Source organism: Dipodomys merriami, unplaced genomic scaffold (assembly GCF_024711535.1).
Source record: "Dipodomys merriami isolate MVZ:Mamm:240054 unplaced genomic scaffold, mDipMer1.0.p SCAF_125, whole genome shotgun sequence".
Lineage (NCBI taxonomy): Eukaryota > Metazoa > Chordata > Mammalia > Rodentia > Heteromyidae > Dipodomys > Dipodomys merriami.
The window spans coordinates 542,560-560,178 of NW_027202549.1; the positions used below are offsets into that span (position 1 = coordinate 542,560).

The following is a 17,619-nucleotide window of genomic DNA, read 5'->3' on the forward strand; positions in this document are numbered from 1 at the left end:
CCTGAACTCTGGGCCTGGGCGCTGTCCTTCAGCTCTTTAGCTCAAGGCTAGCGCTCTACCACTTGAGCCACAGCGCCACTTCCGGCTTTTTTCTTTTTGCTTATGTGGTGCTGAGGAATCGAACCCAGGGCCTCATGCATGTAAGGCAAGCGCTCTACCACTGAGCCACCTTCCCAGCCCTCCATGAGACTCTTATCTCCAATAAACCACTAGAAAACCGGAAGTGGCACTGTGACTCAAGCAGCAGAGCGCTTACCTTGAGCTGAAGAGCACAGGGACAGTGCCCAAGCCCAGAGTTCAAGCCCCACAACTGACCAAAAAAAGTCTCACAGGCTTTCCTGCCCAGGCTGGCTTCGAACCGCGGTCCTCTAGATATCTCAGCTTCTCCAGTTGCTCGGATGACAGGTGTGAGCCACCGGCACCCAGCGTGGATCCCCAATTCTTTGATGTTAGCGAACACCCCCCTCCCCCGTACTTAAACCAGCGTGGATTGATGGCATTGGGTCAAATGCCTTTTATAGGCCGAGCCCTTGAGAAGAGACTTTCTCCAGTTCATCTTCCTGTTACAGCTAATGTGATTTCAAACTTGCTGCGTAGGACAGAGAGAGCCATCCCTGGACTCAGGTTATAACACTAGCAATGGAAGAAGCTGCGACAGGCTCCCTGTGGAAACCATTTTTCCCCCTTAGATTCCCACTTGCAAATGGGAATCTAAACAGCTGCCCTTTGCTACCAATGACTCTGCCCCCGTAGCTTGCTCTCTGGAGGCGCTGCTAGTTGCACAATCAATGGGTTTTAGTTTGGCTGGGTGTCCGCCTCTTCCTCGAGTCTCCCCAGGCTGATGGAAGGAGCCCAGAAATAAAAATAGAATTGTGTGAGACCAAACAAACGAAAAGAACCAGAGCCGGGCACCCGGTAGCTCCCGCCTGTCACCCTAGCAACTCAGGAGGCTGAGATCTGAGGATCAGTGGTTCAAAGCCAGCCTGGGCAGGAAAGTCTATGAGACTCTTATCTCCAATAAACTACTAATTTTTTTTCTTAAGTCAGAAGTGGACCTGTGGCTCAAGTGGTAGAGCACCAGCCTTGAGCAAAATGAAGTTCAGGGGGACTGGGAACGTGGCTTAATGGTAGAGTGCTTGCCTAGCACGCATAAAGCCCTGGGTTCAATTCCTCAGTGCCACATTTGCAGAAAAAGGCCAGAAGTGGCGCTGTGGCTCAAGTGGTAGAGCACCAGCCTTGAGCAAAAGAAGCTCAAGGAACAGAGCCCAGGCCCTGAGTTCAAGCCCCAGGGCCAGCACACACAAAAAATTAAAAACAACAACAATCACTAGACAGGAGAATTCATGAACTGAGGAGGGGTGAGCGGGCAGCATGAAGGCAGAAGCGAAGTATGCTTTCTCATAGCGGCTGCTTGCTATTATGTTGATTGTTGGGTTGTTTGGGGGGTTGTTGGGTTTTTTGACCATGTGAATGATCTAGCAAACCCAATTAAATGCAGGAGACTCAGCTCTCCCCTTCCAATCTGATTATTCGGATTGACATTGTCCAGATCTTTCTCCCAGGCAGGCAGCTCTCCTAATTTTCATCTGGAAGGAGGCCCAGTGTTAAGGGCAGCGGGGTCCTCTCCTAAATTAGCTCCATAGAGGGGGGGAGGGGAGTGGGGGAGGGGGGTGGGGAGAGGTGCTGTAGCCAGCATCTATCCACACAGCCCTCCCTCCTCCCCTCATCCCAGAGCTCTGCCTCAGTTGCCAGCAGGGAATAGGAGAGGCCAGGAAACTTGTCAACTGGCCAGGAAGGACAGCAAAGACTAGATTGCATGAGAAATCCAGCCACCCAGCTCCTCAGGAGGCTGAGATCCGGAGAATCGTGGTTCAAAGCCAGCCCCAGGCAGGAAAGTTATCTCCAATGAACCCACCAGAAAATTGGAAGCGGGGCTGTGGCTGAAAGTGGTCAAATGCCAGCCTTGGACGAAAAAAAGCTCAGGGACAGCGCCCAGGCTCTGAGTTCAAGTCCCACGATCAACAACAACAATAAAAGCAGGTTTACAACAGACCCTAATGTAGACTCACTTCTAGCCAAGTGAGCATCGCACATAATCAATCATACTGATGACCCCTGGAATCATTCTCCAGGTTAAAGGAAACACTCCAAGCTTCAAAAGAAATGGTTTTAAGAAAACAGATCTGTGGAGCTGGGAAGGTGGCTCAGTAGTAGAGTGCTCGCCTTAGCCCTGGGTTCCATTCCTCAGTACCACATACACAGAAAAGGCCCGAAGGGGCGCTGTGGCTCAAGTGGTAGAGCGCCAGCCTTGAGCAAAAGAAGCTCAGGGACAGTGCCCAGGCCCTGAGTTCAAGCCCCAGGGCTGGCAAAAAATAAAATAAAACAAATGAATCTGTGGCTCAAGTGGTAGAGCACCAGCTTGGGAGCACAAAAAGCTAAGTAGAGCATGAGGCTCTGAGTTTGAGCCTCAGTACTAACACAGAGAGACAGAGACAAAGACAGAGAGAGGCATATAGACATGGCAGACAGGCAAGCAGACAGACAGACTGGCAGGTAGACAGAGGCGGGGAGACAAACAGGCAGACAGACAGAGAGGCAGACAGACTGGTAGGCTGACAAACAGGCAGACAGACAGTCAGGCAGACAGAGAGGCAGACAGAAAGATGGACAGACAGACAGACAGACAAACTGGAAATCCTTGAACTGTTTCTGTCCCCAGACAGCAGCAAAAAAAAAAAAAAAACCTTCCTGAGCGCCCCCCCCCCCCCGCCCCCAACTGTGCTGGCTGGCTGGTGCGTTCTCTGGAGGTGCTTCATGGAAAAAATGAGCCCAGGCCTCAAGGATGACTCGGGGCCCCAGCTCCAAACAGGGCAAACATTCCAGAGATGGCTGGCATGCGCCCCGGCTCACGCGGGCCCAGCTTCCCAGCCCAGACCTGGGCACTGTACGGGAGACAAGGTCACCAGGGGAGACTCTCCACAAAGTGGAACACCCCGGGGAGGGGTGGCGGTGCCCCTATGTTTTTTGGGGGGGGCTCCTATGAGGTTCACCTTCTGTATGACATTGGTGCTGTCACCAAAGGCCAAGTGCAGCCCTGGCGGGAAAGGAAGATGAAAGAAGAGGAATGGAGTCTGGTTCCGTGGCTCACGCCTGTCATCTCAGCCACTCAGGAGGCTGAGATCTGGAAGATCACAGTTCGAACCCAGCCTGGGGCAGGAAAGTCCGGGAGACTGATCTCCCATGAACCACCAGAAAACCGGGTGGTGCTGTGGCTCAAGTGATAGAACACTTGCCTTGAGCTGAAGAGCTGAGGGGCAGCGCCCAGGCCCCGAGTTCAAAACCTAGGTCTGGCACAATAAAGACAAAAAAAATTAGAAGTGTGACCTGCAGGTATGGCACTTACCTTCCTGGCATTCTCTGAACAGGAGAAGGTGAAACGGCCTGAATTTATTCACAGACAAGAGCTTCAAAGTCAGTGCATCAAGCAGAGACATCAAAAACTTCACCAGGCAGCTTTGACCGAACTTCTCCATTTCGTATTAAAAAAAAAGAGAGATCTCAAGAAGAAAAACTTCACTTTGATTTAAATTTCCATTTAAATGAAATCAAACGGTTGGAGGCCCCTGCCTTTTCTCCCTCTACTGCCACCCAAAAGGGCCCCCAAGTTCGCCCTCTTATTTCTCCTGAAAGTGACAGAGTCTGTGATGTGCTCAAAATAAATGTCATTGGGAAAGTCTTACAAATTACATTTGCATCCCTAACATGAGGCCTAACCACTCATTGCCTAGGTATTGGTCTAAGAAAAACTAAAAAAAAAAAAAAAAGCAAAAACCACCACCAAAAGCATACATCTATACACACAGATTTTTTTGTTGTTCTTTTCCTGGTCCTGGGACCTGAACTCAGATCCTGGGCGCTGTCCCTGAGCCTCTTTGTGCTCAAGGCTGGTGCTCTACCACTTGAGCCACAGCACCACTTCCAGCTTTTTCTGAGTAGTTCATTGGAGATGAGTGTCTCATGGACACTGGCTTTGAATCACGATCCTGAGGTCTCAGCCACCTGAGTAGCTAGGATGACAAGTGTGAGCCACTGATGCTTGGCTTTCTGAAACTTTTTGTTGTTATAACTGTAGTGCACAAAGGTATGAAATTCTTCTAATTAACCACCAAAAAAGCCATAAATGGAACCGTAGCTCCAGTGATAGAGCACTCACCTTCACAGTTTAAAAAAAAAAAAACAACTACACAATTCTCAGGCCCTAAGTTCAAGCCTTAGTACCTGCACAAAAATCCCCAAATTAAGGATCACGGTTCAAACCCAGTCAGGGCAGGAAAAGTCCGTGAGATTCTCATCTCCTATGAACCACCAGAGAACCAGAAGTGGCGCTGTGGCTCAAGTGGTAGAGCGCTCGCCTTGAGCTGAAGAGCTGAGGGACAGCGCCCAGGCCCAGAGTTCAAGCCCCACAACTGACAAAAAAAACAAGTCCGAGGAATGGCAGAGACAAAGATATCTCCCTAGCAGACAGCGATATCAAAATGACTATTGAAAAATCTTCTGGCTGAATTTGAGGTTGCTCACACCAACCCGAACCCCACAGTGACAGAGGTAGCCGGGACAAGAGACAGTTTGGACAGAACGTGTGGACCAGGTGGAAAATAGGAGGGAAAAACAAAAAAACAAAACCACCACCCAGATGTGTGAATAGAGCTGATTTTCTCATGGATACTAGGACCTATGTTCAGGCTGTCAAGAGATCCAGTCATCATTTCCTTGGAGTGGGAACAGATGCAGTGTTTTGTGGTCTCCCCTTCAAAGCACTGGCCAGGGCTGAGGCCCTGAGGCTGGCCTTCAACCGCTATCCTCCGGCTCTCAGCCTCCTGAGTAGCTGGGATGATGGGCTGTGAGCCACACCAGCGGCTGGCGCCGTGTGTGGGGTTCATTTTCCTGTCTGTGAATCAGCTCTCTCCCCCCACCCAGCTCCCGGCTGTCTCTTTGAGTCAAAGTGACAAGAAGCAGCGAGCGGGACTGGAGTTGTAATTCACCCTGGCATTCGCTGGCATTATCCGCTTACTGCCGGGTGAGCCGGAGAGGAGATCTGATTGTGACCAAGGGGAAGGAAAGAAGCAATATATCAAGGACACCAGACTGGTTATTGGGCCCCAGTTCTGGCTGTCAGTGCCCATCAGTCTGTCCCTCTCTCCCTCCCTCCCTCCCTCCCTCCCTCCCTCCCTCCCTCCCTCCCTTCCTCCCTCCCTTCCTTCCTTCCTTCCTTCCTTTTCCTTCCTCCCTCCCTCCCTCCCTTTTCGTTCTTCCTCCTCCTTTCTTCCACCTCCTTTTCCTCCTCCTCCTTCCTTCCTCCTCCTCCTCCTCCTGCTCCTCTTCCTCCTCCTCTTCCTCCTCTCCCTCTTTCTCTTCCTCCTCCTTCCAATCTTAGGGTTGGAACTCAGGGTCTGAGCTCTGTCCCTGATTTTTTTTTTCTCTTAAGGCTAGTGCTCTACCACCTGAGACACAGCTTTGCTTCCAGCTTTTTGGCAATCCAGAGATAAGAGTCTCACGGTCTTTCCTGCCTGGGCTGGCTTTGAACCTCAATCCTCAGATCTCAGCCTCCTGAGTAGCTAGGATGACAGATGGGAGCCACCCACTGGCACCCAGCAGTTTGCTGGACTTTTAAAGCACAGCACCTATGGGAACCTGTCTATACACAAACACACCCATGCCCACACTACCCCACTCCCAACACACACACAGTCCAGCTGGGCCTCCATTGTCGGATCCACAGTCCACCTTTCTCCCAGTGTGCTCAGAGCTACTCAGGAGGCTGAGATCTGGAGGATCGCTTGTTTGAAGCCAACTGCAGGCAGGAAAGTCTGTGAGACTCTGATCTCCAATGAACCTCCAGAAAACTGGAAGTGGCCCCAGTGGTAGAACCCTAGCCTTAAGAGAAAGAAGCTTAGGGACAGTGCCCAAGCCTTGAGTTCCAGCCCCAAGACCAACAGATACACACACAAAAAGAGGGAGAAGCAGCTGCAGGGAGGGGAGGAGAGGATGGAAGGAAAAAGACCTAGGGAAGCAAAGTGGAGGAGAGTGCACAGGAAGATAAGTGCTTGGCAAGAGGTTATTAGAAGAGCAAAGTTCAACACCATGCCTCTTTAGAGCCTAACCTTGGCCCTCAATGGTTTATGATGAATCCTGAAACAATCTACACCAATAGGGTCATCTGTATGGCAATCAAGCCAACTACCTGTTGTTCAGAGTGTATGGGAGCTGGGCGCTGGTGGCTCACGCCTATCATCCTAGCTACTGAGGATCTGAGGATCAGGGTTCAAAGCCAGCCTGGGGCAGCAAAGTCCGTGAGACTCTGATCTCCAATGAACCACCAGAAAACTGGACGCGGCGCTGTGACTCAAGTGGTAGAGCGCTTGCCTTGAGCTGAAGAGCTGAGGGACAGTGCCCAGGCCCTGAGTTCAAAAAAGGAGGAGGAGGAAGAGGAAGAAAAGGAAGAATTATTTGCTTTGTAAATGAAAATGCTCTCTCTGGAGGAAGTTAACTGGGAAGCCATTTTGTGTGACTTCCACTTGCTGTCTCTCTCCTCCTCCCTCCCTGCCCTGACTCCCCACCTGCCCTATTTTCTTCTTCTTGCCTAGAGGTCTTAATTTGGATGATCTATGAGGTGTCAACCTCGAGGGTGCACTGCCAAAATAAAGCACTATAAAAAGGCCAATGCACGACCATGCCATCCGCAGATACCCTAGAAAGCCAAGTGTTAGAGTGGCGTTAATAATACGTGTGGGGTGGGGTGGGTTTTTTTTGTCCCCCTTTAAAGTAGGCTATGGCCTACTCCTAAGCCCCTGCAAATATCACCAACCAATCAAATTTCAGGGACATCCTCTTCCGCCACTCTCCCTGTCAAGGACAGTCTGAAAAGTTATGAGGAGACCTTCCCACTGCATGGCCTGAAACCCGAGCATGGAGAGACAAGAGCTTTTCCAAATCCTTGAAGGTGTGTGTGTGTGTGTGTGTGTGTGTGTGTGTGTGTGTGTGTGTGTGTGTGTGTGTGTGTGTGTGTGTGTGTGTGTGTGTGTGTGTGTGTGTGTGTGTGTGTGTGTGTGTGTGTGTGTGTGTGTGTGTGTGTATTGGGGCTTGAACCCAGGGCCTGGGCACTGTCCCTCAGCTCTTCAGCTTAGGGCGGGGGGCACTCTACCACACCGCCACTTCTGGCTTTTTCTGTGCATGTGGTACTGAGGAATCGAACCCAGGGCTTCATGCGTGCAAGGCGAGGATGCTCTACCACTGAGCCACCGTGCCACTTCCGGTTTTCTGGTGGTTCATTGGAGATCAGAGTCTCACGGACTTTCCTGCCAGGGTTTGGCTTTGAACCACGATCCTCCAAATCTCAGCCTCCTGAGTACCTGGGATGACAGGTGTGAGCCACCGGCACCTGGTTAAAAAGGAATAATATCCACTCAGGCTGTTCAGCTGGTGTGAGCTGTCACAGGTGGCTTAACCTCTCTGATTCGGCACCCTAGGGCTACTAAGTTCTGTTCACACTTCCAATCTGACTCTGTTTTTCTCTATTAACAATGGATCCTAGGCTGGGCGACTTGGCTCCCACCTGTCATCCCAGCTACTCAGGAGGCTAAGATCTAGAGGATCATGGATCAAAGCCAGCCCGGTCAGGAAAGTCCATGAGATTCCGATCTCCAATGAACCACCAGAAAACTGGAAGTGGCGCTGTGGCTCAAGTGGTAGAGCACCAGTCTTGAGCGAAAGAGCTGAGGGACAGCGCCCAGGCTCTGAGTTCAAGGCCCAGGACTGACCAAAAATAAAATAAGAATGGATCTTACTTCAGAAAAATATAAAGGAACAGATCCATTGTGGGAAGGGAGGAGGTGCCCGGCCCTGGACCACAGATTGTACAGTGAACTCTTGGGCCCACTTTGACGTTCTTTCAGGCTGGAACAAGGAAGGAAACACGGGATGCGTGGGAAACACATGTGTCCCTGGGGTTCACACAGAGAACAATCCTGAACCTTGTCCAAGCAGCTGGAAGTTCACCCTGGGTCATCTTCTTGGAAGCATCTGGAAAAGACTTCCAGCACATTCTTCGGGCAAGATCTCCATGTCCTGGGCCATTTCCCCACCGGAGCCACAAGTCTCTTCTTGGGGGAAGGGGAGGGGAACACAAAAGCCAAATCCTACACGAATGAAGCCAGGTAGCTAGTAGGCTCCAAGCTTGTTACTGTACTTACTCAGGAGGCTGAGATCTAGAGGATCGAGGTTCAAGGCCGGCATGAGCAGGAAAGTCCATGAGATTCTTAAGCAAGCAGCAAAATCCTGGAGGTAGATCTGTGGTTGAAGTGATAGAGAATCAGCCTGGAGTATAAAGTCTAAAGGACAGTGCCCAGGCCCTGAGTTCAAGCTTTAGTACCAGCACACAGACACAAAAGAATGGCACAGTGAATTGTCAATCTGAGGTATGAAAGAGGCTGAAAGTCTCCCTCCCTCCCTCTCTCCCTTCCTTCCTTTTTTCTTTCCTGTGTGTTCTTTATGCTAGGTCTTGAATTCAGGTCCTAGGCACTGTCCCTTAGTTTTGTTTTGTTTTTATTTTGCTCAAGGCTGGTGCTCTACTCCTTGAGTCACAGCTGTATTTCTGGTTTTGTTTGATTATTTGGAAATAAGAGTCTCACAGGCTTTCCTGCCTGGGCTGGCTTTGAATTGCGATCCTCAGATCTCAGCCTCCTGAGTAGTCAGAATGACAGGTGTGAGCCACCAGCGCCCAGCTTGCTTTGCTTTTTATCATACTCCATACCTGGCAATGACCTACATAGACCACGTGCCTAATAATAATAATAATAATTTTGGATTTCATTAGCACACAATGTTTACAGGGACTCTGGGGCTTCAAGCAAGAGCAATTTACGAAATCATCCACTTGTTACAAACAAGCCTTCAATGAGAGTCTCAGAAGCCAGTAGCTTGTAAATGTTGACAATGTAATTCTCATAGTCCTTGGCAAAGCCGGCCTTGAAAATCCACTGGTTGAAGACCAGGTGTTTGTAAATCTCTTTCAAAATATGCAAATTCTGCCAGGTACCTATGGCTCATGCCTGTCATCCTAGCTACTCAGGAGGCTGAGATCTGAGGATCGAGGTTCAAAGCCAACCTGGGCAGGAAAAGTCCGAGAGACTCTTATCTCCAATAAACCACCAGAAGACCAGAAGTGGTGCAGTGGCTCAAGTGGTAGAGCGCTCGCCTTGAGATGAAGAGCTGAAGGACAGCACCCAGGCCCAGAGTTCAAGCCCCACGACTGACAAAAAAAAAAAAAAAAAGTAAATCCTTTCTTCTGTGTCCTGAGTTTATCTCCTGTTCTCTGGGGACAGCCTTTGGAGAGATCTTACATAATTGTCACATGTCATTTGGCTTTCTTCCTCCTCCTCTTCCTCCTCCTCCTCTTCTTTTTCCTCCTCCTCTTCTTCCCTTTCTCCTTCCTCTTCTCCCTTTTTCCTTTTGTATCTGGAAATTTCTAAGACTCATCCCCAAGGCTGACAGCTAGCATTCATAATGAGTATGGCTGGCACTCTAATACTTGAAACCACAGCTCTTCTTCCAGCTTTTAGGGGGTTCACTGGAGATAAGAGTCTCACAGACTTTCCTGCCCAGGCTCCCTTTGAACCAGGATCCTCTAGATCTCAGCCTCCTGAGTAGTTAGGATGACAGGCGTGAGCCACCAGCACCCAGCCTAGACATACTGACTGCAAATATATCCAGGCCCAAACAGGTGGATAAATCCCAGATTGTTGCAGATAAAAACAACTCATCATCTTGGAAGATTTGTTTCCAGCCAGAGACTCTTTTGGATAGAGCACTTGGAGCTCAGAGCAAAATCTGTTGTTGTTGTTGTTGTTGGGCTTGAATTCTGGGCCTGGGCGCTGTCCCTGAGCTCTTCAGCTCAAGGTGAGCACTCTATCCTTTGAGCCACAGCGCCACTTCTGGTTTTCTGGTGGTCTATTGCAGATAAGAATATCACAGGCTTTCCTGCTAGGGCTGGCTTCGAACCTGCAATCCTGTAGATCACAACCTCTTGAGCAGCTAGGATGACAGCTAGGGGCCACAGGCGTGCGGCCATGGTAAGAATTTTGTATTATTATTATTCAAGATCTGGCAACAGGGATGAAAATTCCCACTGTGTGGGTAAAACTGGGCAGCCAAGCACCAGATGGTTTGGATGGAATGGGAATGAGAAGCCAAAAAATTAAAAAAAAAATTTTTTTTAAATCGCTATCTAGGTCAGCATTGACTCCAGCCTGCGTCACCAATAACAGAGGTATACATTTTGTTTTTTTGGGGGGGAGGGAGGGTAGGGACTGTGTTCAGCAACTAATGGGAATGAGAGGAGACAATGAAAAGCGGGCATCCTTGAATTTTGTTCTAATTAGGCTTCTTCTGTTTCCAGGAGGAGTTGCCTGTATCTGTATACTTTGTTTTCCATTTATTTATTTCTTTGCTATATCATAAGAGAAATGATGTCATAGTAGCTGGAAAATAGCGATTTTTATCTTAACCTAGTATCCAAAAGCCAGGCATATTCCTGGTACTAGAGTCTGGCTATAAAACTCCGCGTATCACTTGTGGGACTTGAACTCGGGACCTGGGCTCTGTCCCAGGCGAGCGCTCTACCGCTTTGAGCCACAGCAGTACTTCTGGTTTTCTGGTGGTTCATTTGGAGATAAGAGTCTCACCGACTTTCCTGCCCTGGGCTGGCTTTGAACCATGATCCTCAGATCTCAGCCTCCTGACTAGCTAGGATGACAGGTGTGAGCCACCAGCGCCCGAACTCAGTATCACAATTTTCTCAGTGTGGTGTACCAAATGAGTATTTACTTTTCTGAGCTTCATTGAAAAGCAGGTGGGGAGTGACGGGGGGGGGGGGGGGAATCAAAGATTCCTCAGGATTCTACACCATGGGCTGGAGCTAGAATCCATGGGGAAAGCAGGGCTGGCCGAGAAGAGATGACCAGAATTCTGGACCTTCATCATGAAATAGGTACATCAGAGGAGTCAGTCTCAAAGTTTCGTGGAATGACCTTGACGTTGTCCTTGGAATTGAGAAACCTCTGTGGCCCATCTCCAGCTGAGCCAAGACATCTGTGTTCACTTAGAACTGCCAGCCTGCACCAGTCACGCTGATTAAAACTTAACTGGATTAAAAGTTAACTCTTAGCCAGGCGCCGGTGGCTCTCTCTGTCCTGCTAGCTACTCAGGAGGCTGAGATCTGAGGATCACAGTTCAAAGCCAGCCCGGGCAGGAAAGGCTGTGAGACTCTTATTTCCAATGAACCACCAGAAAATGGCTCTGTGGCTCAAATGGTAGAGCATTCACCTTGAGCTGAAGAGCTGAGGGACAGTGTCCAGGCCCTGAGTTCGAGCCTATGACTACTACCACCAACAACAACAAAAAGTTAACTTTTGCTGGGTGCCCATGGCTCATGCCTATAATCCTAGCTACTTGAAAAAAGGCTAACTTTGAGGATGGTCAGCTAGAGCAAACAAATCCATGGGACTCTTATCTTCAATTGATCAGCAAAAAAGCCAGAAGTGGAAATATGGTTCAGGTGGTAAAGCGCCAGCCTTAAGCCAAAGCAGCTCAGGGACAGCCCTGAGTTCAAGTCCCAGGATGGGCACCAAAAAAATAAATAAATTTACAAAATAGAGGAAAAGGTGCCCATTCTGTCAGCTGTCTAGGAGTTTGTTGAGTAAGATAAAGAATGCATGAATCACTGAATAGAAATGGTGTATTTTTGGATCCTTCTGAGCTTTGTAACACAGGAGCAGACAAAAGACTTGAGTTTGGAGAAAAACAAAGGCTTTTCAGAATATAGGAGGTGAAATTGGGGGCGCTGTTATGAAAGGGAAGAAAAATGATATAAAATACCAGCCCTTTCTTCTCAGAGTTAGACCTTCTGACTCAAGGAGAAGTTAAAACTCCCACACAATCTGGGCGCTGGTGGCTCATTCCTGTCATCCTCGCTACTCAGGAGGCTGAGATCTGAGGATCGTGGTTCAAAGCCAGCCCAGGCAGAAAAGTCCCCGTGAGACTCTGATCTCCAATGAACCACTCAAAACCTGGAAGTGGCGCTGTGGCTCAAATGGTAGAGAGTTTGCCTTGAGCACAAAGAGAATCTGGGAGAGCTCCCAGGACCTCAGTTCAAGGCCCACAACTGACCAAAAAAAAAAAAAAAAAAAAAAAAGGCCACACCACCTCTCACACAACACCCTTGGTGATAGAAGGATTCATTTTTTTTTTTTTAACAACAAGCAATTCTAAGTGCAGATTGGTTATAGAGCCAAATAATAGTAGATAGTACACAGAAATGATGGTTGCTAGCTCAATTATTCTTCGTTGGTGGTGGTGGTGGTCGCGGGACTTGAACTCAGGGCCTGGGCGCTGTCGCTGAGCTCTTTTCCTCAAGGCTAGTGCTCTACCACTTTGAGCCACAGCACCACTTCCGGTTTTCTGGTGGTTTATTGGAGACAAGAGTCTCAAAGACTTTTCCTGCCCAGGCTGGCTTCGAACTGCAATCCTCTAGATCTCAGCCTCCTGAGTAGCTAGGATGACAGGCGTGAGCCACCGGTGCCTGGCTCTCATATACTCCTTAATAAATTGGATAAATCAAGAGACTATTTTGGAAGAACTAACCTTTCTCTTGCTCCCCGTCAGGGTAAGTAAACATTTGCAATTTGTGAAAGAATTATCTCCTTGGTTTACTTTTACTCACAAGGGAAGTATGTATATGCCTTCTTAAAATGTCCAGATTTCTTTTCTCCTAAGGTCTAGTAAATAAAGGGAGGGGGAAGGGGGAATCGGATGGACACTGGTGGCTCATGCTTTCTTCAGAACTGAGATCTCAGGATGATGGTTCGAAGCCAGCCTGGGCAGGAAAGTCCATGAGACTCTTAGCTCCAATAAACCACTCAGAAAACCGGAAGTGGTGCTGTGGCTCAAGTGGTAGAGTGCTCACCCAGGCCCAAAGTTCAAGCCCCAGGTAGAGTGCCCAGGCCCAAAGTTCAAGCCCCACGACCGACCAAAATGTATCATTGTGTGTGTGTGTGTGTGTGTGTGTGTGTGTTGTTGTTGTTGTTGTTACTACGGCTTGAACTCAGGGCCTGAGCACTGTCCCTTTGCTTTTTCAGTTCGAGGCTGGTGCTCTACCACTTGAGCCACACCTCCACTTGTGGGTTTTTTTTTTGGCTGGTTCATGGGAGATAGGAGTCTCATCAGTTTTTCTACCCAGGCTGGCTTCAAACCACAATGCTCAGATCTCAGCCTCCTGAGTAGCTAGGATTACAGGCATGAGCCACTGGCACCTAGTGCCAGGAAACTTTGAACTAGGAGAGATGGGGAGTAGCCTGTCTTGTAGTGTTACAACCAGCTTAGGAACCTGTCCTGTAAACTCTCACGGTTCTGGGACCGCGTGGCTCTATGGCTCACATTCTTCTCACCAGCTGTAGCAATCTTCTTCCTGCTTGTGTACAAGATGCTGACTTGGGCTTTTCATTGGCTTTGATTTTTGTCGGTTGGCCTTCATTATTGCCTTCCTTCCTTCCTCCCTCTGGCTTCCCAAGCGTTTGTGACGTTCAAACTCTTGGCACACAGAGCAGCCTGACATACCTTTTGCACACCAAGCTGTTATGCTCCACTTTTAGAAATAAACACAATCAAACATTTAAACACACACACACACACACACACACACACACACACACACACACACAGGGAATAGATTCCACGCCCCCCCCTCCCCCCCATCAGTTCTATCCAGCTTTTGAACTGGAATTTTTCAGTTCTTTTTTCTCTGCCTGCCTTCCTTCTTCTTCGGCTTCAATGAAACACCAAATAAAACTATGCGAAGGCAAAAAGATCTTCGTGATCATTTACAAAGAAAACAACAACAACAAAAACCTTCCTGCAATAGGTTGTGGACTGGGATGTCTAGAACCCATCCTATTTTGAGTGGTACCACTAAAAATCTCTAAAATCACCTTGGAAGAACTGAGGAATAGGCAAAATATTGCTGTCAAATAACATTACAGAAGCATGGGGCACTGGTGCTCATACCTGTCATCCCAGCTACTCAGGGGGCTGAGTTCTGAGGATCATGGTTCAAAGCCAGCCCGGGCAGGAAAGTCTGTGAGACTCTTGTCTCCAATGAACCACCTAAGAGATCAGGCACTGGTGGCTCACGCCTGTCATCCTAGCGACTCAGGAGGTTGAGATCTAAGGATCACAGTTAAGAAACCAGCCTGGGCAGAAAATTCTGTGTGACTCTCATCTCCAATAAACTACTCAAAAAAAGATGTGGCGCTGTGGCTCAAGTGGTAGAGCGCCAGTCTTGAGCAAAAGAAGCTCAGGGACAGCACCCAGGCCCTGAGTTCAAGCCCCAGGACTGACAAAAGCAAAACAAAAGAAAACAAAACGAACAGCCTATGAAACTCCATCTCCAAAATAACCAGCCATGCTGGAGGTGTGGCTTAAGAAGTAGTGTACCAACAGAGCCAGCCAGGTCCCGAGTTCAAACCCCAGCACCAGCAAGACCAAAACAAACAAAAACATAAAACAAAAACCCTGTAAGACATGAACAATGGTTTATTATCCAAGAAGAGGACTCTACCCTCCCTTTGGTAGATATATACTGTTATACTGCTAGAATGTATTCAAGTGTGTGTGTGTGTGTGTGTGTGTGTGTGTGTGTGTGTGTGTGTGTGTGTGTGTGTGTGTGTTGGGTTTGAACTCTGGACCTGGGCGCTGTCCCTCAGCTCTTTAGCTCAGGGCAAGTGCTCTACCACTTTGAGCCACACCGCCACTTCCAGTTTTCTGGTGGTTCATTGGAGATAAGAGTCTCATGGGCTTTCCTGCCCGGACTGGCCTCAAACTGTGATCCTCAGATCTCAGCCTCCTGAGTAGCTGGGATGTCAGGCATGAGCCATTGGACACCAAGCTAGAATGTGTACATTCTGATGAACCGATGTAGTATGAAACAAACAAATGTAATAACCTCAAGTCTGCCTTCCATTTGGGGGATTTTTTTTTTTTCAAAAAAACAATCTTTGTATTTGACAGGATGTGTTTACAGGACAGATTTCCGACAACTAAAGCCCAGAGAAATCTGGTACGCAGTGCAGAATGAAAGGAAGGAAAAGCTTGCGTGCATCCTATGATAAACAAAGAAGCATGAAACATCTCTATCTGGAAGGTAGTCAAATTTTTTTTTAAACAAACAAATAACAAAAAAAAAAAAATCTGTCTGCTTCAATGCTAGTAATAGAGCCAACCATGATTACAATTTTGCTGGAGAAAAGCTACCAGAAGATGTCTCTGTGGGTAGGAAGCTTTTTAAAGTAGCACTCTTTGGCATTATTATTCCTATTATTATTTGTTTCCAATTCACCCAGTGGGAAATTATATTTCAGATAATGAAGGTCAAGAATGGATTGGGGGGGGGGGCTGGGAAGGTGGCTCAGTGGTAGAGTGCTTGCCTTGCATGCATGAGGCCCTGGGTTCGATTCCTCAGCACCACATAAACAAAAAGAAAAAAGCCGGAAGTGGCACTGTGGCTCAAGTGGTAGAGCGCTAGCCTTGAGCTGAAGAGCTGAGGGACAGCGCCCAGACCCAGAGTTCAGGCCCCACGACTGGACCCCCCCCCCAAAAAAAGAGTAGATTTGGCATCATTTAAAGGGGAGGGATGCGGGGGACAGAGGTAAGGCCCTGAACAGGAAACCAACTGAGCCACCATGAGTTCTAGACTTGAACGCAGTCTGGCGATCAATAACCAGGCAGAAGAAAATCATAGTGCCCACTGTGGGCTTTTGCCCAAACCCGGGGCAAGCAATTAAACTCTGGCCATGGAAGGACTCTCCACTGCCCCCCCCCAATCCCTCCTTCAAACTAGAATACAACTGAAGCATTGTGGGTAATGGCTTAGGTCCAGAGCATTTCAGGAAGTTGTGTGAATGGTAACTAAAGTGTGGAAAGCGCCACCCTTGCTTTATGAACTTTAGACATGCTTGGAGCTGGGTCTCACCAGAGGTTCATCTGGTGTCCTAGGAGTGAATTGAGGTCAGATGAGAGAGAGAGAGAGAGGGAGAGAGGAGAGAAGAGAGAGAGAGGTAAAGGGAGGAGAGGGAGAGAGAGAGAGAGAGAGGAAGGGAGGGAGAGAGGGAGAGGAAGAGAGAGATGACATTGTCCAAGAAGAAATGGACTCTTTACCTGACTTGTGTAACTGTAACCCCTCTGTACAGCATCTATATCTATATAATAAAATGTTTTACCTGTGTGCCACATCGAATACATAAATGATGTCAATCTCTGATCCTAGATAAGAGAATTCAGAGACAGACATTTGCACAAAATAATATACCTCCAACTATAAAGAACTATGTGAATTCTATGCAAGTCAGAAATAGAAATCCCTTACCTTTAGATCATTTTCAGGAATAGCTTATTCCTTTTATTAATGGGCTGACTAGATGACGAATGTTAGATCCAAAGTTGATATGCAAAGTTTCATACATACATCATCCCGAAAAAATAGAGAAAAGATTCATCCTAGTAGTCACATATTATTTCCTTCTTTTGTAAATGGTGAACGATGTTTCATTGAGGGTAGGGACTACATGCATCCATTAATGGCATTTTTTTTCTTTTTGTCAGTTGTGGGGCTTGAACTCACGGCCTGGGCACTATCCCTCAGCTCTTCAGCTCAAGGCTGATGTTCTACCACTCGAGCCACAGCGCCACTTCCGGTTTCTGGAGATTTCTGGTTTTTCATTGGAGATAAGAGTCTCACGGACTTTCCTGCCCAGGCTGGCTTTGAACCCTGATCCTCAGATCTCAGCCTCCTGAGTAGCTAGGATGACAGGCGTGAGCCACTGGCTCACTCCTTAAGTGTTTGGATTGGGATGTTGGGGGGATCTGGATGGGGGTTCTGGCTCTGGTATATACTTACTTTGGGTTTGAATGACGACAGCCATTTGAATTTGGGGACAATGGAGACTTGGCGAGACAATGGCAGAGGGGCAAGGCAGGCCAGGCCTCCCTTGCTAGGTACAAGATGGCGGCCCAGGACCGTTAACCACATGGCCCGAGGGTGACTCAGCAAAACGCATGCGTGCTTCCTGGAACTGGGGGTGAGAGGCGGGGAGAGTGGAGGGGAGGCGGGAGGAGGAGTCATCAAGACCCAATGTCCTTTGTGGCCTACGGCCCTGGAGACAGCTTCCCAGCCAATCAGGAGCCCCTTTCTGTACTCCTGTGGAGATGAGTGGGTGGGTAGAGGTAACCAATCAGGAGAGTCTCCACAGTTCAATGTGTGTTCCTTGACCAATGGGATCAGGAGCATGCCTGAAGGGAGGGGCGGGGACAAGGAACCCTATATATAGAGGGCCCAAGGGCAGGGGATGGAGACTTCCTGCAGCCAGCTGTGAGGCTAGTATTTATGTATTGTTTCTCCTGTTCGTTTGTTTTTTTAATTTCAGTTAAAAAATATTATTATTATTATAAAGCTGATGGTCCAGAAAGGGATCCAGTCACACAAGTCAGGTAAAGAGTCCATTTCTTTTGGGACCA

General features: G+C 48.4%; 1 long non-coding RNA gene across 1 annotated transcript; it reads left to right on the forward strand.

The window, feature by feature from the left end:
* Nucleotides 1-10,089: 10,089 nt before the first annotated feature.
* LOC138823975 (uncharacterized) lies at nucleotides 10,090-15,240 on the forward strand. Its single transcript, XR_011370967.1, has 3 exons — nucleotides 10,090-10,127; nucleotides 10,287-10,324; nucleotides 15,118-15,240. It is a non-coding gene; the product is annotated as an uncharacterized lncRNA (long non-coding RNA).
* Nucleotides 15,241-17,619: the final 2,379 nt, after the last annotated feature.